This window comes from Oncorhynchus keta, unplaced genomic scaffold (assembly GCF_023373465.1).
Source record: "Oncorhynchus keta strain PuntledgeMale-10-30-2019 unplaced genomic scaffold, Oket_V2 Un_scaffold_6411_pilon_pilon, whole genome shotgun sequence".
Lineage (NCBI taxonomy): Eukaryota > Metazoa > Chordata > Actinopteri > Salmoniformes > Salmonidae > Oncorhynchus > Oncorhynchus keta.
In genome coordinates, this window is record NW_026290982.1 from 135,255 (window position 1) to 158,043 (window position 22,789).

Here is a 22,789-nt window from a genome sequence, read left to right on the forward strand (position 1 = left end):
TTACTGTCATTCATATTCACCCAGTTCAATGTAACAGTAATAGGTTTAGGTTACTGTCATTCATATTCTCCCAGTTCAATGTAACAGTGATAGGTTTAGGTTACTGTCATTCATATTCACCCAGTTCAATGTAACAGTGACAGGTTTAGGTTACTGTCATTCATATTCTCCCAGTTCAATGTAACAGTAATAGGTTTAGGTTACTGTCATTCATATTCCATCCACCCAGTTCAATGTAACAGTGATAGGTTTAGGTTACTGTCATTCATATTCACCCAGTTCAATGTAACAGTGATAGGTTTAGGTTACTGTCATTCATATTCCATCCACCCAGTTCAATGTAACAGTGATAGGTTTAGGTTACTGTCATTCATATTCACCCAGTTCAATGTAACAGTGATAAGTTTAGGTTACTGTCATTCATATTCACCCAGTTCAATGTAACAGTGATAGGTTTAGGTTACTGTCATTCATATTCCATTCACCCAGTTCAATGTAACAGTGATAGGTTTAGGTTACTGTCATTCATATTCCATCCACCCAGTTCAATGTAACAGTGATAGGTTTAGGTTACTGTCATTCATATTCTCCCAGTTCAATGTAACAGTGATAGGTTTAGGTTACTGTCATTCATATTCACCCAGTTCAATGTAACAGTGACAGGTTTAGGTTACTGTCATTCATATTCCATCCACCCAGTTCAATGTAACAGTGATAGGTTTAGGTTACTGTCATTCATATTCACCCAGTTCAATGTAACAGTGATAGGTTTAGGTTACTGTCATTCATATTCTCCCAGCTCAATGTAACAGTGATAGGTTTAGGTTACTGTCATTCATATTCACCCAGTTCAATGTAACAGTGACAGGTTTAGGTTACTGTCATTCATATTCCATTCACCCAGTTCAATGTAACAGTGATAGGTTTAGGTTACTGTCATTCATATTCTCCCAGCTCAATGTAACAGTGATAGGTTTAGGTTACTGTCATTCATATTCACCCAGTTCAATGTAACAGTGACAGGTTTAGGTTACTGTCATTCATATTCCATTCACCCAGTTCAATGTAACAGTGACAGGTTTAGGTTACTGTCATTCATATTCCATTCACCCAGTTCAATGTAACAGTGATAGGTTTAGGTTACTGTCATTCATATTCACCCAGTTCAATGTAACTGTGATAGGTTTAGGTTACTGTCATTCATATTCTCCCAGCTCAATGTAACAGTGATAGGTTTAGGTTACTGTCATTCATATTCACCCAGTTCAATGTAACTGTGATAGGTTTAGGTTACTGTCATTCATATTCTCCCAGCTCAATGTAACAGTGATAGGTTTAGGTTACTGTCATTCATATTCTCCCAGCTCAATGTAACAGTGATAGGTTTAGGTTACTGTCATTCATATTCTCCCAGCTCAATATAACAGTGATAGGTTTAGGTTACTGTCATTCATATTCACCCAGTTCAATGTAACAGTGACAGGTTTAGGTTACTGTCATTCATATTCTCCCAGCTCAATGTAACAGTGATAGGTTTAGGTTACTGTCATTCATATTCACCCAGTTCAATGTGACAGGTTTAGGTTACTGTCATTCATATTCACCCAGTTCAATGTAACAGTGATAGGTTTAGGTTACTGTCATTCATATTCTCCCAGCTCAATGTAACAGTGATAGGTTTAGGTTACTGTCATTCATATTCACCCAGTTCAATGTAACAGTGATAGGTTTAGGTTACTGTCATTCATATTCACCCAGTTCAATGTAACAGTGATAGGTTTAGGTTACTGTCATTCATATTCTCCCAGCTCAATGTAACAGTGATAGGTTTAGGTTACTGTCATTCATATTCTCCCAGCTCAATGTAACAGTGACAGGTTTAGGTTACTGTCATTCATATTCTCCCAGTTCAATGTAACAGTGATAGGTTTAGGTTACTGTCATTCATATTCTCCCAGTTCAATGTAACAGTGATAGGTTTAGGTTACTGTCATTCATATTCTCCCAGCTCAATGTAACAGTGATAGGTTTAGGTTACTCTCATTCATATTCACCCAGTTCAATGTAACAGTGATAGGTTTAGGTTACTGTCATTCATATTCACCCAGTTCAATGTAACAGTGACAGGTTTAGGTTACTGTCATTCATATTCCATCCACCCAGTTCAATGTAACAGTGATAGGTTTAGGTTACTGTCATTCATATTCTCCCAGCTCAATGTAACAGTGATAGGTTTAGGTTACTGTCATTCATATTCTCCCAGCTCAATGTAACAGTGATAGGTTTAGGTTACTGTCATTCATATTCTCCCAGTTCAATGTAACAGTGATAGGTTTAGGTTACTGTCATTCATATTCACCCAGTTCAATGTAACAGTGATAAGTTTAGGTTACTGTCATTCATATTCACCCAGTTCAATGTAACAGTGATAGGTTTAGGTTACTGTCATTCATATTCTCCCAGTTCAATGTAACAGTGATAGGTTTAGGTTACTGTCATTCATATTCCATTCAGGCAGTTCAATGTAACAGTAATAGGTTTAGGTTACTGTCATTCATATTCCATTCAGGCAGTTCAATGTAACAGTAATAGGTTTAGGTTACTGTCATTCATATTCCATTCAGGCAGTTCAATGTAACAGTGATAGGTTTAGGTTACTGTCATTCATATTCCATTCACCCAGTTCAATGTAACAGTGATAGGTTTAGGTTACTGTCATTCATATTCCATTCACCCAGTTCAATGTAACAGTGATAGGTTTAGGTTACTGTCATTCATATTCACCCAGTTCAATGTAACAGTGATAAGTTTAGGTTACTGTCATTCATATTCACCCAGTTCAATGTAACAGTGATAGGTTTAGGTTACTGTCATTCATATTCTCCCAGTTCAATGGAACAGTGATAGGTTTAGGTTACTGTCATTCATATTCCATTCACCCAGTTCAATGTAACAGTGATAGGTTTAGGTTACTGTCATTCATATTCCATTCACCCAGTTCAATGTAACAGTGATAGGTTTAGGTTACTGTCATTCATATTCACCCAGTTCAATGTAACAGTGATAGGTTTAGGTTACTGTCATTCATATTCACCCAGTTCAATGTAACAGTGACAGGTTTAGGTTACTGTCATTCATATTCCATCCACCCAGTTCAATGTAACAGTGATAGGTTTAGGTTACTGTCATTCATATTCACCTAGTTCAATGTAACAGTGATAGGTTTAGGTTACTGTCATTCATATTCTCCCAGCTCAATGTAACAGTGATAGGTTTAGGTTACTGTCATTCATATTCACCCAGTTCAATGTAACAGTGACAGGTTTAGGTTACTGTCATTCATATTCCATTCACCCAGTTCAATGTAACAGTGATAGGTTTAGGTTACTGTCATTCATATTCTCCCAGCTCAATGTAACAGTGATAGGTTTAGGTTACTGTCATTCATATTCACCCAGTTCAATGTAACAGTGACAGGTTTAGGTTACTGTCATTCATATTCCATTCACCCAGTTCAATGTAACAGTGACAGGTTTAGGTTACTGTCATTCATATTCCATTCACCTAGTTCAATGTAACAGTGATAGGTTTAGGTTACTGTCATTCATATTCACCCAGTTCAATGTAACTGTGATAGGTTTAGGTTACTGTCATTCATATTCTCCCAGCTCAATGTAACAGTGATAGGTTTAGGTTACTGTCATTCATATTCACCCAGTTCAATGTAACTGTGATAGGTTTAGGTTACTGTCATTCATATTCTCCCAGCTCAATGTAACAGTGATAGGTTTAGGTTACTGTCATTCATATTCTCCCAGCTCAATGTAACAGTGATAGGTTTAGGTTACTGTCATTCATATTCTCCCAGCTCAATGTAACAGTGATAGGTTTAGGTTACTGTCATTCATATTCACCCAGTTCAATGTAACAGTGACAGATTTAGGTTACTGTCATTCATATTCCATTCACCCAGTTCAATGTAACAGTGATAGGTTTAGGTTACTGTCATTCATATTCTCCCAGCTCAATGTAACAGTGATAGGTTTAGGTTACTGTCATTCATATTCTCCCAGCTCAATGTAACAGTGATAGGTTTAGGTTACTGTCATTCATATTCACCCAGTTCAATGTAACAGTAATAGGTTTAGGTTACTGTCATTCATATTCTCCCAGTTCAATGTAACAGTGATAGGTTTAGGTTACTGTCATTCATATTCACCCAGTTCAATGTAACAGTGACAGGTTTAGGTTACTGTCATTCATATTCTCCCAGTTCAATGTAACAGTAATAGGTTTAGGTTACTGTCATTCATATTCCATCCACCCAGTTCAATGTAACAGTGATAGGTTTAGGTTACTGTCATTCATATTCCATCCACCCAGTTCAATGTAACAGTGATAAGTTTAGGTTACTGTCATTCATATTCACCCAGTTCAATGTAACAGTGATAGGTTTAGGTTACTGTCATTCATATTCACCCAGTTCAATGTAACAGTGACAGGTTTAGGTTACTGTCATTCATATTCTCCCAGTGCAATGTAACAGTGATAGGTTTAGGTTACTGTCATTCATATTCCATCCACCCAGTTCAATGTAACAGTGATAGGTTTAGGTTACTGTCATTCATATTCACCCAGTTCAATGTAACAGTGACAGGTTTAGGTTACTGTCATTCATATTCTCCCAGTGCAATGTAACAGTGATAGGTTTAGGTTACTGTCATTCATATTCTCCCAGTGCAATGTAACAGTGATAGGTTTAGGTTACTGTCATTCATATTCCATCCACCCAGTTCAATGTAACAGTGATAGGTTTAGGTTACTGTCATTCATATTCTCCCAGCTCAATGTAACAGTGATAGGTTTAGGTTACTGTCATTCATATTCACCCAGTTCAATGTAACAGTGACAGGTTTAGGTTACTGTCATTCATATTCCATTCACCCAGTTCAATGTAACAGTGATAGGTTTAGGTTACTGTCATTCATATTCTCCCAGCTCAATGTAACAGTGATAGGTTTAGGTTACTGTCATTCATATTCACCCAGTTCAATGTAACAGTGACAGGTTTAGGTTACTGTCATTCATATTCCATTCACCCAGTTCAATGTAACAGTGACAGGTTTAGGTTACTGTCATTCATATTCCATTCACCCAGTTCAATGTAACAGTGATAGGTTTAGGTTACTGTCATTCATATTCACCCAGTTCAATGTAACTGTGATAGGTTTAGGTTACTGTCATTCATATTCTCCCAGCTCAATGTAACAGTGATAGGTTTAGGTTACTGTCATTCATATTCACCCAGTTCAATGTAACTGTGATAGGTTTAGGTTACTGTCATTCATATTCTCCCAGCTCAATGTAACAGTGATAGGTTTAGGTTACTGTCATTCATATTCTCCCAGCTCAATGTAACAGTGATAGGTTTAGGTTACTGTCATTCATATTCTCCCAGCTCAATATAACAGTGATAGGTTTAGGTTACTGTCATTCATATTCACCCAGTTCAATGTAACAGTGACAGGTTTAGGTTACTGTCATTCATATTCTCCCAGCTCAATGTAACAGTGATAGGTTTAGGTTACTGTCATTCATATTCACCCAGTTCAATGTGACAGGTTTAGGTTACTGTCATTCATATTCACCCAGTTCAATGTAACAGTGATAGGTTTAGGTTACTGTCATTCATATTCTCCCAGCTCAATGTAACAGTGATAGGTTTAGGTTACTGTCATTCATATTCACCCAGTTCAATGTAACAGTGATAGGTTTAGGTTACTGTCATTCATATTCACCCAGTTCAATGTAACAGTGATAGGTTTAGGTTACTGTCATTCATATTCTCCCAGCTCAATGTAACAGTGATAGGTTTAGGTTACTGTCATTCATATTCTCCCAGCTCAATGTAACAGTGACAGGTTTAGGTTACTGTCATTCATATTCTCCCAGTTCAATGTAACAGTGATAGGTTTAGGTTACTGTCATTCATATTCTCCCAGCTCAATGTAACAGTGATAGGTTTAGGTTACTGTCATTCATATTCACCCAGTTCAATGTAACAGTGATAGGTTTAGGTTACTGTCATTCATATTCACCCAGTTCAATGTAACAGTGATAGGTTTAGGTTACTGTCATTCATATTCACCCAGTTCAATGTAACAGTGACAGGTTTAGGTTACTGTCATTCATATTCCATCCACCCAGTTCAATGTAACAGTGATAGGTTTAGGTTACTGTCATTCATATTCTCCCAGCTCAATGTAACAGTGATAGGTTTAGGTTACTGTCATTCATATTCTCCCAGCTCAATGTAACAGTGATAGGTTTAGGTTACTGTCATTCATATTCTCCCAGTTCAATGTAACAGTGATAGGTTTAGGTTACTGTCATTCATATTCCATCCACCCAGTTCAATGTAACAGTGATAGGTTTAGGTTACTGTCATTCATATTCTCCCAGCTCAATGTAACAGTGATAGGTTTAGGTTACTGTCATTCATATTCTCCCAGTTCAATGTAACAGTGATAGGTTTAGGTTACTGTCATTCATATTCCATTCAGGCAGTTCAATGTAACAGTAATAGGTTTAGGTTACTGTCATTCATATTCCATTCAGGCAGTTCAATGTAACAGTGATAGGTTTAGGTTACTGTCATTCATATTCCATTCACCCAGTTCAATGTAACAGTGATAGGTTTAGGTTACTGTCATTCATATTCCATTCACCCAGTTCAATGTAACAGTGATAGGTTTAGGTTACTGTCATTCATATTCCATCCACCCAGTTCAATGTAACAGTGATAAGTTTAGGTTACTGTCATTCATATTCACCCAGTTCAATGTAACAGTGATAGGTTTAGGTTACTGTCATTCATATTCTCCCAGTTCAATGGAACAGTGATAGGTTTAGGTTACTGTCATTCATATTCCATTCACCCAGTTCAATGTAACAGTGATAGGTTTAGGTTACTGTCATTCATATTCCATTCACCCAGTTCAATGTAACAGTGATAGGTTTAGGTTACTGTCATTCATATTCACCCAGTTCAATGTAACAGTGATAGGTTTAGGTTACTGTCATTCATATTCACCCAGTTCAATGTAACAGTGACAGGTTTAGGTTACTGTCATTCATATTCTCCCAGTTCAATGTAACAGTGATAGGTTTAGGTTACTGTCATTCATATTCTCCCAGCTCAATGTAACAGTGATAGGTTTAGGTTACTGTCATTCATATTCACCCAGTTCAATGTAACAGTGATAGGTTTAGGTTACTGTCATTCATATTCACCCAGTTCAATGTAACAGTGATAGGTTTAGGTTACTGTCATTCATATTCACCCAGTTCAATGTAACAGTGACAGGTTTAGGTTACTGTCATTCATATTCCATCCACCCAGTTCAATGTAACAGTGATAGGTTTAGGTTACTGTCATTCATATTCTCCCAGCTCAATGTAACAGTGATAGGTTTAGGTTACTGTCATTCATATTCTCCCAGCTCAATGTAACAGTGATAGGTTTAGGTTACTGTCATTCATATTCTCCCAGTTCAATGTAACAGTGATAGGTTTAGGTTACTGTCATTCATATTCCATCCACCCAGTTCAATGTAACAGTGATAGGTTTAGGTTACTGTCATTCATATTCTCCCAGCTCAATGTAACAGTGATAGGTTTAGGTTACTGTCATTCATATTCTCCCAGTTCAATGTAACAGTGATAGGTTTAGGTTACTGTCATTCATATTCCATTCAGGCAGTTCAATGTAACAGTAATAGGTTTAGGTTACTGTCATTCATATTCCATTCAGGCAGTTCAATGTAACAGTGATAGGTTTAGGTTACTGTCATTCATATTCCATTCACCCAGTTCAATGTAACAGTGATAGGTTTAGGTTACTGTCATTCATATTCCATTCACCCAGTTCAATGTAACAGTGATAGGTTTAGGTTACTGTCATTCATATTCCATCCACCCAGTTCAATGTAACAGTGATAAGTTTAGGTTACTGTCATTCATATTCACCCAGTTCAATGTAACAGTGATAGGTTTAGGTTACTGTCATTCATATTCTCCCAGTTCAATGGAACAGTGATAGGTTTAGGTTACTGTCATTCATATTCCATTCACCCAGTTCAATGTAACAGTGATAGGTTTAGGTTACTGTCATTCATATTCCATTCACCCAGTTCAATGTAACAGTGATAGGTTTAGGTTACTGTCATTCATATTCACCCAGTTCAATGTAACAGTGATAGGTTTAGGTTACTGTCATTCATATTCACCCAGTTCAATGTAACAGTGATAGGTTTAGGTTACTGTCATTCATATTCCATCCACCCAGTTCAATGTAACAGTGATAGGTTTAGGTTACTGTCATTCATATTCACCCAGTTCAATGTAACAGTGATAGGTTTAGGTTACTGTCATTCATATTCTCCCAGCTCAATGTAACAGTGATAGGTTTAGGTTACTGTCATTCATATTCACCCAGTTCAATGTAACAGTGACAGGTTTAGGTTACTGTCATTCATATTCCATTCACCCAGTTCAATGTAACAGTGATAGGTTTAGGTTACTGTCATTCATATTCTCCCAGCTCAATGTAACAGTGATAGGTTTAGGTTACTGTCATTCATATTCACCCAGTTCAATGTAACAGTGACAGGTTTAGGTTACTGTCATTCATATTCCATTCACCCAGTTCAATGTAACAGTGACAGGTTTAGGTTACTGTCATTCATATTCCATTCACCTAGTTCAATGTAACAGTGATAGGTTTAGGTTACTGTCATTCATATTCACCCAGTTCAATGTAACTGTGATAGGTTTAGGTTACTGTCATTCATATTCTCCCAGCTCAATGTAACAGTGATAGGTTTAGGTTACTGTCATTCATATTCACCCAGTTCAATGTGACAGGTTTAGGTTACTGTCATTCATATTCAAGTTCAATGTAACAGTGATAGGTTTAGGTTACTGTCATTCATATTCTCCCAGCTCAATGTAACAGTGACAGGTTTAGGTTACTGTCATTCATATTCTCCCAGTTCAATGTAACAGTGATAGGTTTAGGTTACTGTCATTCATATTCTCCCAGTTCAATGTAACAGTGATAGGTTTAGGTTACTGTCATTCATATTCTCCCAGCTCAATGTAACAGTGATAGGTTTAGGTTACTGTCATTCATATTCTCCCAGCTCAATGTAACAGTGATAGGTTTAGGTTACTCTCATTCATATTCTCCCAGTTCAATGTAACAGTGATAGGTTTAGGTTACTGTCATTCATATTCTCCCAGCTCAATGTAACAGTGATAGGTTTAGGTTACTGTCATTCATATTCACCCAGTTCAATGTAACAGTGATAGGTTTAGGTTACTGTCATTCATATTCACCCAGTTCAATGTAACAGTGATAGGTTTAGGTTACTGTCATTCATATTCACCCAGTTCAATGTAACAGTGACAGGTTTAGGTTACTGTCATTCATATTCCATCCACCCAGTTCAATGTAACAGTGATAGGTTTAGGTTACTGTCATTCATATTCTCCCAGTTCAATGTAACAGTGATAGGTTTAGGTTACTGTCATTCATATTCTCCCAGCTCAATGTAACAGTGATAGGTTTAGGTTACTGTCATTCATATTCTCCCAGTTCAATGTAACAGTGATAGGTTTAGGTTACTGTCATTCATATTCCATCCACCCAGTTCAATGTAACAGTGATAGGTTTAGGTTACTGTCATTCATATTCTCCCAGCTCAATGTAACAGTGATAGGTTTAGGTTACTGTCATTCATATTTCCCAGTTCAATGTAACAGTGATAGGTTTAGGTTACTGTCATTCATATTCCATTCAGGCAGTTCAATGTAACAGTGATAGGTTTAGGTTACTGTCATTCATATTCCATTCAGGCAGTTCAATGTAACAGTGATAGGTTTAGGTTACTGTCATTCATATTCCATTCACCCAGTTCAATGTAACAGTGATAGGTTTAGGTTACTGTCATTCATATTCCATTCACCCAGTTCAATGTAACAGTGATAGGTTTAGGTTACTGTCATTCATATTCCATCCACCCAGTTCAATGTAACAGTGATAAGTTTAGGTTACTGTCATTCATATTCACCCAGTTCAATGTAACAGTGATAGGTTTAGGTTACTGTCATTCATATTCTCCCAGTTCAATGGAACAGTGATAGGTTTAGGTTACTGTCATTCATATTCCATTCACCCAGTTCAATGTAACAGTGATAGGTTTAGGTTACTGTCATTCATATTCCATTCACCCAGTTCAATGTAACAGTGATAGGTTTAGGTTACTGTCATTCATATTCACCCAGTTCAATGTAACAGTGATAGGTTTAGGTTACTGTCATTCATATTCACCCAGTTCAATGTAACAGTGACAGGTTTAGGTTACTGTCATTCATATTCTCCCAGTTCAATGTAACAGTGATAGGTTTAGGTTACTGTCATTCATATTCTCCCAGCTCAATGTAACAGTGATAGGTTTAGGTTACTGTCATTCATATTCACCCAGTTCAATGTAACAGTGATAGGTTTAGGTTACTGTCATTCATATTCACCCAGTTCAATGTAACAGTGATAGGTTTAGGTTACTGTCATTCATATTCACCCAGTTCAATGTAACAGTGACAGGTTTAGGTTACTGTCATTCATATTCCATCCACCCAGTTCAATGTAACAGTGATAGGTTTAGGTTACTGTCATTCATATTCTCCCAGCTCAATGTAACAGTGATAGGTTTAGGTTACTGTCATTCATATTCTCCCAGCTCAATGTAACAGTGATAGGTTTAGGTTACTGTCATTCATATTCTCCCAGTTCAATGTAACAGTGATAGGTTTAGGTTACTGTCATTCATATTCCATCCACCCAGTTCAATGTAACAGTGATAGGTTTAGGTTACTGTCATTCATATTCTCCCAGCTCAATGTAACAGTGATAGGTTTAGGTTACTGTCATTCATATTCTCCCAGTTCAATGTAACAGTGATAGGTTTAGGTTACTGTCATTCATATTCCATTCAGGCAGTTCAATGTAACAGTAATAGGTTTAGGTTACTGTCATTCATATTCCATTCAGGCAGTTCAATGTAACAGTGATAGGTTTAGGTTACTGTCATTCATATTCCATTCACCCAGTTCAATGTAACAGTGATAGGTTTAGGTTACTGTCATTCATATTCCATTCACCCAGTTCAATGTAACAGTGATAGGTTTAGGTTACTGTCATTCATATTCCATCCACCCAGTTCAATGTAACAGTGATAAGTTTAGGTTACTGTCATTCATATTCACCCAGTTCAATGTAACAGTGATAGGTTTAGGTTACTGTCATTCATATTCTCCCAGTTCAATGGAACAGTGATAGGTTTAGGTTACTGTCATTCATATTCCATTCACCCAGTTCAATGTAACAGTGATAGGTTTAGGTTACTGTCATTCATATTCCATTCACCCAGTTCAATGTAACAGTGATAGGTTTAGGTTACTGTCATTCATATTCACCCAGTTCAATGTAACAGTGATAGGTTTAGGTTACTGTCATTCATATTCACCCAGTTCAATGTAACAGTGACAGGTTTAGGTTACTGTCATTCATATTCCATCCACCCAGTTCAATGTAACAGTGATAGGTTTAGGTTACTGTCATTCATATTCACCTAGTTCAATGTAACAGTGATAGGTTTAGGTTACTGTCATTCATATTCTCCCAGCTCAATGTAACAGTGATAGGTTTAGGTTACTGTCATTCATATTCACCCAGTTCAATGTAACAGTGACAGGTTTAGGTTACTGTCATTCATATTCCATTCACCCAGTTCAATGTAACAGTGATAGGTTTAGGTTACTGTCATTCATATTCTCCCAGCTCAATGTAACAGTGATAGGTTTAGGTTACTGTCATTCATATTCACCCAGTTCAATGTAACAGTGACAGGTTTAGGTTACTGTCATTCATATTCCATTCACCCAGTTCAATGTAACAGTGACAGGTTTAGGTTACTGTCATTCATATTCCATTCACCTAGTTCAATGTAACAGTGATAGGTTTAGGTTACTGTCATTCATATTCACCCAGTTCAATGTAACTGTGATAGGTTTAGGTTACTGTCATTCATATTCTCCCAGCTCAATGTAACAGTGATAGGTTTAGGTTACTGTCATTCATATTCACCCAGTTCAATGTAACAGTGATAGGTTTAGGTTACTGTCATTCATATTCTCCCAGCTCAATGTAACAGTGATAGGTTTAGGTTACTGTCATTCATATTCACCCAGCTCAATGTAACAGTGATAGGTTTAGGTTACTGTCATTCATATTCTCCCAGCTCAATGTAACAGTGATAGGTTTAGGTTACTGTCATTCATATTCACCCAGTTCAATGTAACAGTGATAGGTTTAGGTTACTGTCATTCATATTCACCCAGTTCAATGTAACAGTGATAGGTTTAGGTTACTGTCATTCATATTCTCCCAGTTCAATGTAACAGTGATAGGTTTAGGTTACTGTCATTCATATTCTCACCCAGTTCAATGTAACAGTGATAGGTTTAGGTTACTGTCATTCATATTCCATTCACCCAGTTCAATGTAACAGTGATAGGTTTAGGTTACTGTCATTCATATTACCCAGTTCAATGTAACAGTGATAGGTTTAGGTTACTGTCATTCATATTCACCCAGTTCAATGTAACAGTGACAGGTTTAGGTTACTGTCATTCATATTCTCCCAGTTCAATGTAACAGTGATAGGTTTAGGTTACTGTCATTCATATTCTCCCAGTTCAATGTAACAGTGATAGGTTTAGGTTACTGTCATTCATATTCACCCAGTTCAATGTAACAGTGATAGGTTTAGGTTACTGTCATTCATATTCTCCCAGTTCAATGTAACAGTGATAGGTTTAGGTTACTGTCATTCATATTCACCCAGTTCAATGTAACAGTGACAGGTTTAGGTTACTGTCATTCATATTCCATCCACCCAGTTCAATGTAACAGTGATAGGTTTAGGTTACTGTCATTCATATTCTCCCAGCTCAATGTAACAGTGATAGGTTTAGGTTACTGTCATTCATATTCTCCCAGCTCAATGTAACAGTGATAGGTTTAGGTTACTGTCATTCATATTCTCCCAGTTCAATGTAACAGTGATAGGTTTAGGTTACTGTCATTCATATTCCATCCACCCAGTTCAATGTAACAGTGATAGGTTTAGGTTACTGTCATTCATATTCTCCCAGCTCAATGTAACAGTAATAGGTTTAGGTTACTGTCATTCATATTCTCCCAGCTCAATGTAACAGTGATAGGTTTAGGTTACTGTCATTCATATTCCATTCAGGCAGTTCAATGTAACAGTGATAGGTTTAGGTTACTGTCATTCATATTCCATTCAGGCAGTTCAATGTAACAGTGATAGGTTTAGGTTACTGTCATTCATATTCCATCCACCCAGTTCAATGTAACAGTGATAGGTTTAGGTTACTGTCATTCATATTCTCCCAGTTCAATGTAACAGTGATAGGTTTAGGTTACTGTCATTCATATTCCATCCACCCAGTTCAATGTAACAGTGATAGGTTTAGGTTACTGTCATTCATATTCACCCAGTTCAATGTAACAGTGATAGGTTTAGGTTACTGTCATTCATATTCTCCCAGTTCAATGGAACAGTGATAGGTTTAGGTTACTGTCATTCATATTCCATTCACCCAGTTCAATGTAACAGTGATAGGTTTAGGTTACTGTCATTCATATTCCATTCACCCAGTTCAATGTAACAGTGATAGGTTTAGGTTACTGTCATTCATATTCACCCAGTTCAATGTAACAGTGATAGGTTTAGGTTACTGTCATTCATATTCACCCAGTTCAATGTAACAGTGACAGGTTTAGGTTACTGTCATTCATATTCCATCCACCCAGTTCAATGTAACAGTGATAGGTTTAGGTTACTGTCATTCATATTCACCTAGTTCAATGTAACAGTGATAGGTTTAGGTTACTGTCATTCATATTCTCCCAGCTCAATGTAACAGTGATAGGTTTAGGTTACTGTCATTCATATTCACCCAGTTCAATGTAACAGTGACAGGTTTAGGTTACTGTCATTCATATTCCATTCACCCAGTTCAATGTAACAGTGATAGGTTTAGGTTACTGTCATTCATATTCTCCCAGCTCAATGTAACAGTGATAGGTTTAGGTTACTGTCATTCATATTCACCCAGTTCAATGTAACAGTGACAGGTTTAGGTTACTGTCATTCATATTCCATTCACCCAGTTCAATGTAACAGTGACAGGTTTAGGTTACTGTCATTCATATTCCATTCACCTAGTTCAATGTAACAGTGATAGGTTTAGGTTACTGTCATTCATATTCACCCAGTTCAATGTAACTGTGATAGGTTTAGGTTACTGTCATTCATATTCTCCCAGCTCAATGTAACAGTGATAGGTTTAGGTTACTGTCATTCATATTCACCCAGTTCAATGTAACTGTGATAGGTTTAGGTTACTGTCATTCATATTCTCCCAGCTCAATGTAACAGTGATAGGTTTAGGTTACTGTCATTCATATTCTCCCAGCTCAATGTAACAGTGATAGGTTTAGGTTACTGTCATTCATATTCTCCCAGCTCAATGTAACAGTGATAGGTTTAGGTTACTGTCATTCATATTCCATCACCCAGTTCAATGTAACAGTGATAAGTTTAGGTTACTGTCATTCATATTCACCCAGTTCAATGTAACAGTGATAGGTTTAGGTTACTGTCATTCATATTCACCCAGTTCAATGTAACAGTGACAGGTTTAGGTTACTGTCATTCATATTCTCCCAGTTCAATGTAACAGTGATAGGTTTAGGTTACTGTCATTCATATTCCATCCACCCAGTTCAATGTAACAGTGATAGGTTTAGGTTACTGTCATTCATATTCACCCAGTTCAATGTAACAGTGACAGGTTTAGGTTACTGTCATTCATATTCTCCCAGTTAATTGTACCATGATAAGTTTAGGTTACTGTCATTCATATTCTCCCAGGTCAATGTAACAGTGATAGGTTTAGGTTACTGTCATTCATAATTCACCCAGTTCAATGTAACAGTGACAGGTTTAGGTTACTGTCATTCATATTCTCCCAGCTCAATGTAACAGTGATAGGTTTAGGTTACTGTCATTCATATTCACCCAGTTCAATGTAACAGTGACAGGTTTAGGTTACTGTCATTCATATTCCATTCACCCAGTTCAATGTAACAGTGATAGGTTTAGGTTACTGTCATTCATATTCTCCCAGCTCAATGTAACAGTGATAGGTTTAGGTTACTGTCATTCATATTCACCCAGTTCAATGTAACAGTGACAGGTTTAGGTTACTGTCATTCATATTCCATTCACCCAGTTCAATGTAACAGTGACAGGTTTAGGTTACTGTCATTCATATTCCATTCACCCAGTTCAATGTAACAGTGATAGGTTTAGGTTACTGTCATTCATATTCACCCAGTTCAATGTAACTGTGATAGGTTTAGGTTACTGTCATTCATATTCTCCCAGCTCAATGTAACAGTGATAGGTTTAGGTTACTGTCATTCATATTCACCCAGTTCAATGTAACTGTGATAGGTTTAGGTTACTGTCATTCATATTCTCCCAGCTCAATGTAACAGTGATAGGTTTAGGTTACTGTCATTCATATTCTCCCAGCTCAATGTAACAGTGATAGGTTTAGGTTACTGTCATTCATATTCTCCCAGCTCAATATAACAGTGATAGGTTTAGGTTACTGTCATTCATATTCACCCAGTTCAATGTAACAGTGACAGGTTTAGGTTACTGTCATTCATATTCTCCCATTCAATGTAACAGTGATAGGTTTAGGTTACTGTCATTCATATTCACCCAGTTCAATGTGACAGGTTTAGGTTACATATTCACCCAGTTCAATGTAACAGTGATAGGTTTAGGGTTTGATAGGTTTAGGTTACTGTCATTCATATTCTCCCAGTTCAATGTAACAGTGATAGGTTTAGGTTACTGTCATTCATATTCACCCAGTTCAATGTAACAGTGATAGGTTTAGGTTACTGTCATTCATATTCCCCCAGTTCAATGTAACAGTGATAGGTTTAGGTTACTGTCATTCATATTCTCCCAGCTCAATGTAACAGTGATAGGTTTAGGTTACTGTCATTCATATTCACCCAGTTCAATGTAACAGTGATAGGTTTAGGTTACTGTCATTCATATTCTCCCAGCTCAATGTAACAGTGATAGGTTTAGGTTACTGTCATTCATATTCACCCAGTTCAATGTAACAGTGATAGGTTTAGGTTACTGTCATTCATATTCACCCAGTTCAATGTAACAGTGATAGGTTTAGGTTACTGTCATTCATATTCACCCAGTTCAATGTAACAGTGACAGGTTTAGGTTACTGTCATTCATATTCCATCCACCCAGTTCAATGTAACAGTGATAGGTTTAGGTTACTGTCATTCATATTCTCCCAGCTCAATGTAACAGTGATAGGTTTAGGTTACTGTCATTCATATTCTCCCAGCTCAATGTAACAGTGATAGGTTTAGGTTACTGTCATTCATATTCTCCCAGTTCAATGTAACAGTGATAGGTTTAGGTTACTGTCATTCATATTCCATCCACCCAGTTCAATGTAACAGTGATAGGTTTAGGTTACTGTCATTCATATTCTCCCAGCTCAATGTAACAGTGATAGGTTTAGGTTACTGTCATTCATATTCTCCCAGTTCAATGTAACAGTGATAGGTTTAGGTTACTGTCATTCATATTCCATTCAGGCAGTTCAATGTAACAGTGATAGGTTTAGGTTACTGTCATTCATATTCCATTCAGGCAGTTCAATGTAACAGTGATAGGTTTAGGTTACTGTCATTCATATTCCATTCACCCAGTTCAATGTAACAGTGATAGGTTTAGGTTACTGTCATTCATATTCCATTCACCCAGTTCAATGTAACAGTGATAGGTTTAGGTTACTGTCATTCATATTCCATCCACCCAGTTCAATGTAACAGTGATAGGTTTAGGTTACTGTCATTCATATTCACCCAGTTCAATGTAACAGTGATAGGTTTAGGTTACTGTCATTCATATTCACCCAGTTCAATGTAACAGTGATAGGTTTAGGTTACTGTCATTCATATTCACCCAGTTCAATGTAACAGTGACAGGTTTAGGTTACTGTCATTCATATTCTCCCAGCTCAATGTAACAGTGATAGGTTTAGGTTACTGTCATTCATATTCTCCCAGCTCAATGTAACAGTGATAGGTTTAGGTTACTGTCATTCATATTCACCCAGTTCAATGTAACAGTGATAGGTTTAGGTTACTGTCATTCATATTCACCCAGTTCAATGTAACAGTGATAGGTTTAGGTTACTGTCATTCATATTCACCCAGTTCAATGTAACAGTGACAGGTTTAGGTTACTGTCATTCATATTCCATCCACCCAGTTCAATGTAACAGTGATAGGTTTAGGTTACTGTCATTCATATTCTCCCAGCTCAATGTAACAGTGATAGGTTTAGGTTACTGTCATTCATATTCTCCCAGCTCAATGTAACAGTGATAGGTTTAGGTTACTGTCATTCATATTCTCCCAGTTCAATGTAACAGTGATAGGTTTAGGTTACTGTCATTCATATTCCATCCACCCAGTTCAATGTAACAGTGATAGGTTTAGGTTACTGTCATTTATTCTCCCAGCTCAATGTAACAGTGATAGGTTTAGGTTACTGTCATTCATATTCTCCCAGTTCAATGTAACAGTGATAGGTTTAGGTTACTGTCATTCATATTCATTCCAGTTCAATGTAACAGTGATAGGTTTAGGTTACTGTCATTCATATTCCATTCAGGCAGTTCAATGTAACAGTGATAGGTTTAGGTTACTGTCATTCATATTCCATTCACCCAGTTCAATGTAACAGTGATAGGTTTAGGTTACTGTCATTCATATTCCATCCACCCAGTTCAATGTAACAGTGATAGGTTTAGGTTACTGTCATTCATATTCACCCAGTTCAATGTAACAGTGATAAGTTTAGGTTACTGTCATTCATATTCACCCAGTTCAATGTAACAGTGATAGGTTTAGGTTACTGTCATTCATATTCTCCCAGTTCAATGTAACAGTGATAGGTTTAGGTTACTGTCATTCATATTCCATTCACCCAGTTCAATGTAACAGTGATAGGTTTAGGTTACTGTCATTCATATTCCATTCATCCAGTTCAATGTAACAGTGATAGGTTTAGGATACTGTCATTCATATTCATCCAGTTCAATGTAACAGTGATAGGTTTAGGATACTGTCATTCATATTCATCCAGTTCAATGTAACAGTGATAGGTTTAGGTTACTGTCATTCATATTCCATTCATCCAGTTCAATGTAACAGTGATAGGTTTAGGATACTGTCATTCATATTCACCTAGTTCAATGTAACAGTGATAGGTTTAGGTTACTGTCATTCATATTCTCCCAGCTCAATGTAACAGTGATAGGTTTAGGTTACTGTCATTCATATTCACCCAGTTCAATGTAACAGTGACAGGTTTAGGTTACTGTCATTCATATTCCATTCACCCAGTTCAATGTAACAGTGATAGGTTTAGGTTACTGTCATTCATATTCTCCCAGCTCAATGTAACAGTGATAGGTTTAGGTTACTGTCATTCATATTCACCCAGTTCAATGTAACAGTGACAGGTTTAGGTTACTGTCATTCATATTCCATTCACCCAGTTCAATGTAACAGTGACAGGTTTAGGTTACTGTCATTCATATTCCATTCACCTAGTTCAATGTAACAGTGATAGGTTTAGGTTACTGTCATTCATATTCACCCAGTTCAATGTAACTGTGATAGGTTTAGGTTACTGTCATTCATATTCTCCCAGCTCAATGTAACAGTGATAGGTTTAGGTTACTGTCATTCATATTCACCCAGTTCAATGTAATGTGACAGGTTTAGGTTACTGTCATTCATATTCACCCAGTTCAATGTAACAGTGATAGGCTTAGGTTACTGTCATTCATATTCTCCCAGCTCAATGTAACAGTGATAGGTTTAGGTTACTGTCATTCATATTCACCCAGTTCAATGTAACAGTGATAGGTTTAGGTTACTGTCATTCATATTCACCCAGTTCAATGTAACAGTGATAGGTTTAGGTTACTGTCATTCATATTCTCCCAGCTCAATGTAACAGTGATAGGTTTAGGTTACTGTCATTCATATTCTCCCAGCTCAATGTAACAGTGACAGGTTTAGGTTACTGTCATTCATATTCTCCCAGTTCAATGTAACAGTGATAGGTTTAGGTTACTGTCATTCATATTCTCCCAGCTCAATGTAACAGTGATAGGTTTAGGTTACTGTCATTCATATTCACCCAGTTCAATGTAACAGTGATAGGTTTAGGTTACTGTCATTCATATTCACCCAGTTCAATGTAACAGTGATAGGTTTAGGTTACTGTCATTCATATTCACCCAGTTCAATGTAACAGTGACAGGTTTAGGTTACTGTCATTCATATTCCATCACCCAGTTCAATGTAACAGTGATAGGTTTAGGTTACTGTCATTCATATTCTCCCAGCTCAATGTAACAGTGATAGGTTTAGGTTACTGTCATTCATATTCTCCCAGCTCAATGTAACAGTGATAGGTTTAGGTTACTGTCATTCATATTCTCCCAGTTCAATGTAACAGTGATAGGTTTAGGTTACTGTCATTCATATTCATCCACCCAGTTCAATGTAACAGTGATAGGTTTAGGTTACTGTCATTCATATTCTCCCAGCTCAATGTAACAGTGATAGGTTTAGGTTACTGTCATTCATATTTCCCAGTTCAATGTAACAGTGATAGGTTTAGGTTACTGTCATTCATATTCCATTCAGGCAGTTCAATGTAACAGTAATAGGTTTAGGTTACTGTCATTCATATTCCATTCCCAGTTCAATGTAACAGTGATAGGTTTAGGTTACTGTCATTCATATTCCATTCACCCAGTTCAATGTAACAGTGATAGGTTTAGGTTACTGTCATTCATATTCCATTCACCCAGTTCAATGTAACAGTGATAGGTTTAGGTTACTGTCATTCATATTCCATCCACCCAGTTCAATGTAACAGTGATAAGTTTAGGTTACTGTCATTCATATTCACCCAGTTCAATGTAACAGTGATAGGTTTAGGTTACTGTCATTCATATTCTCCCAGTTCAATGGAACAGTGATAGGTTTAGGTTACTGTCATTCATATTCCATTCACCCAGTTCAATGTAACAGTGATAGGTTTAGGTTACTGTCATTCATATTCCATTCACCCAGTTCAATGTAACAGTGATAGGTTTAGGTTACTGTCATTCATATTCACCCAGTTCAATGTAACAGTGATAGGTTTAGGTTACTGTCATTCATATTCACCCAGTTCAATGTAACAGTGACAGGTTTAGGTTACTGTCATTCATATTCTCCCAGTTCAATGTAACAGTGATAGGTTTAGGTTACTGTCATTCATATTCTCCCAGCTCAATGTAACAGTGATAGGTTTAGGTTACTGTCATTCATATTCACCCAGTTCAATGTAACAGTGATAGGTTTAGGTTACTGTCATTCATATTCACCCAGTTCAATGTAACAGTGATAGGTTTAGGTTACTGTCATTCATATTCACCCAGTTCAATGTAACAGTGACAGGTTTAGGTTACTGTCATTCATATTCCATCCACCCAGTTCAATGTAACAGTGATAGGTTTAGGTTACTGTCATTCATATTCTCCCAGCTCAATGTAACAGTGATAGGTTTAGGTTACTGTCATTCATATTCTCCCAGCTCAATGTAACAGTGATAGGTTTAGGTTACTGTCATTCATATTCTCCCAGTTCAATGTAACAGTGATAGGTTTAGGTTACTGTCATTCATATTCCATCCACCCAGTTCAATGTAACAGTGATAGGTTTAGGTTACTGTCATTCATATTCTCCCAGCTCAATGTAACAGTGATAGGTTTAGGTTACTGTCATTCATATTCTCCCAGTTCAATGTAACAGTGATAGGTTTAGGTTACTGTCATTCATATTCCATTCAGGCAGTTCAATGTAACAGTAATAGGTTTAGGTTACTGTCATTCATATTCCATTCAGGCAGTTCAATGTAACAGTGATAGGTTTAGGTTACTGTCATTCATATTCCATTCACCCAGTTCAATGTAACAGTGATAGGTTTAGGTTACTGTCATTCATATTCCATTCACCCAGTTCAATGTAACAGTGATAGGTTTAGGTTACTGTCATTCATATTCCATTCACCCAGTTCAATGTAACAGTGATAGGTTTAGGTTACTGTCATTCATATTCACCCAGTTCAATGTAACAGTGATAGGTTTAGGTTACTGTCATTCATATTCACCCAGTTCAATGTAACAGTGATAGGTTTAGGTTACTGTCATTCATATTCCATTCACCCAGTTCAATGTAACAGTGATAGGTTTAGGTTACTGTCATTCATATTCCATTCACCCAGTTCAATGTAACAGTGATAGGTTTAGGTTACTGTCATTCATATTCACCCAGTTCAATGTAACAGTGATAGGTTTAGGTTACTGTCATTCATATTCATCCAGTTCAATGTAACAGTGATAGGTTTAGGTTACTGTCATTCATATTCCATCCACCCAGTTCAATGTAACAGTGATAGGTTTAGGTTACTGTCATTCATATTCACCTAGTTCAATGTAACAGTGATAGGTTTAGGTTACTGTCATTCATATTCTCCCAGCTCAATGTAACAGTGATAGGTTTAGGTTACTGTCATTCATATTCACCCAGTTCAATGTAACAGTGACAGGTTTAGGTTACTGTCATTCATATTCCATTCACCCAGTTCAATGTAACAGTGATAGGTTTAGGTTACTGTCATTCATATTCTCCCAGCTCAATGTAACAGTGATAGGTTTAGGTTACTGTCATTCATATTCACCCAGTTCAATGTAACAGTGACAGGTTTAGGTTACTGTCATTCATATTCCATTCACCCAGTTCAATGTAACAGTGACAGGTTTAGGTTACTGTCATTCATATTCCATTCACCTAGTTCAATGTAACAGTGATAGGTTTAGGTTACTGTCATTCATATTCACCCAGTTCAATGTAACTGTGATAGGTTTAGGTTACTGTCATTCATATTCTCCCAGCTCAATGTAACAGTGATAGGTTTAGGTTACTGTCATTCATATTCTCCCAGCTCAATGTAACAGTGATAGGTTTAGGTTACTGTCATTCATATTCTCCCAGCTCAATGTAACAGTGATAGGTTTAGGTTACTGTCATTCATATTCACCCAGTTCAATGTAACAGTGACAGGTTTAGGTTACTGTCATTCATATTCTCCCAGCTCAATGTAACAGTGATAGGTTTAGGTTACTGTCATTCATATTCACCCAGTTCAATGTAACAGTGACAGGTTTAGGTTACTGTCATTCATATTCCATTCACCCAGTTCAATGTAACAGTGATAGGTTTAGGTTACTCTCATTCATATTCACCCATTTCAATGTAACAGTGACAGGTTTAGGTTACTGTCATTCATATTCCATTCACCCAGTTCAATGTAACTGTGATAGGTTTAGGTTACTGTCATTCATATTCACCCAGTTCAATGTAACAGTGATAGGTTTAGGTTACTGT

The 22,789-nt window shown here is 36.9% G+C and overlaps 1 long non-coding RNA gene across 16 annotated transcripts in view; it reads left to right on the forward strand.

Moving 5' to 3' along the window:
• LOC127929310 (uncharacterized) overlaps positions 1–21,545 on the forward strand; it is a 33,511-nt gene extending 11,966 nt beyond the window's left edge. Inside the window, exons 3-5 of one of the 16 annotated variants that reach the window (XR_008134355.1) lie at positions 249–453; positions 10,977–11,081; positions 21,161–21,545. This is a non-coding gene — a long non-coding RNA (uncharacterized LOC127929310). Of the gene's footprint in view, positions 1–248; positions 454–2,482; positions 2,858–6,481; positions 6,672–7,676; positions 7,867–8,261; positions 8,368–10,976; positions 11,167–19,967; positions 20,045–21,160 lie in introns of those variants that run through there. The other 15 variants (XR_008134349.1, XR_008134350.1, XR_008134348.1 and 12 more) reach the window with 15 other exon arrangements.
• The last annotated feature ends 1,244 nt before the right edge of the window (positions 21,546–22,789 follow it).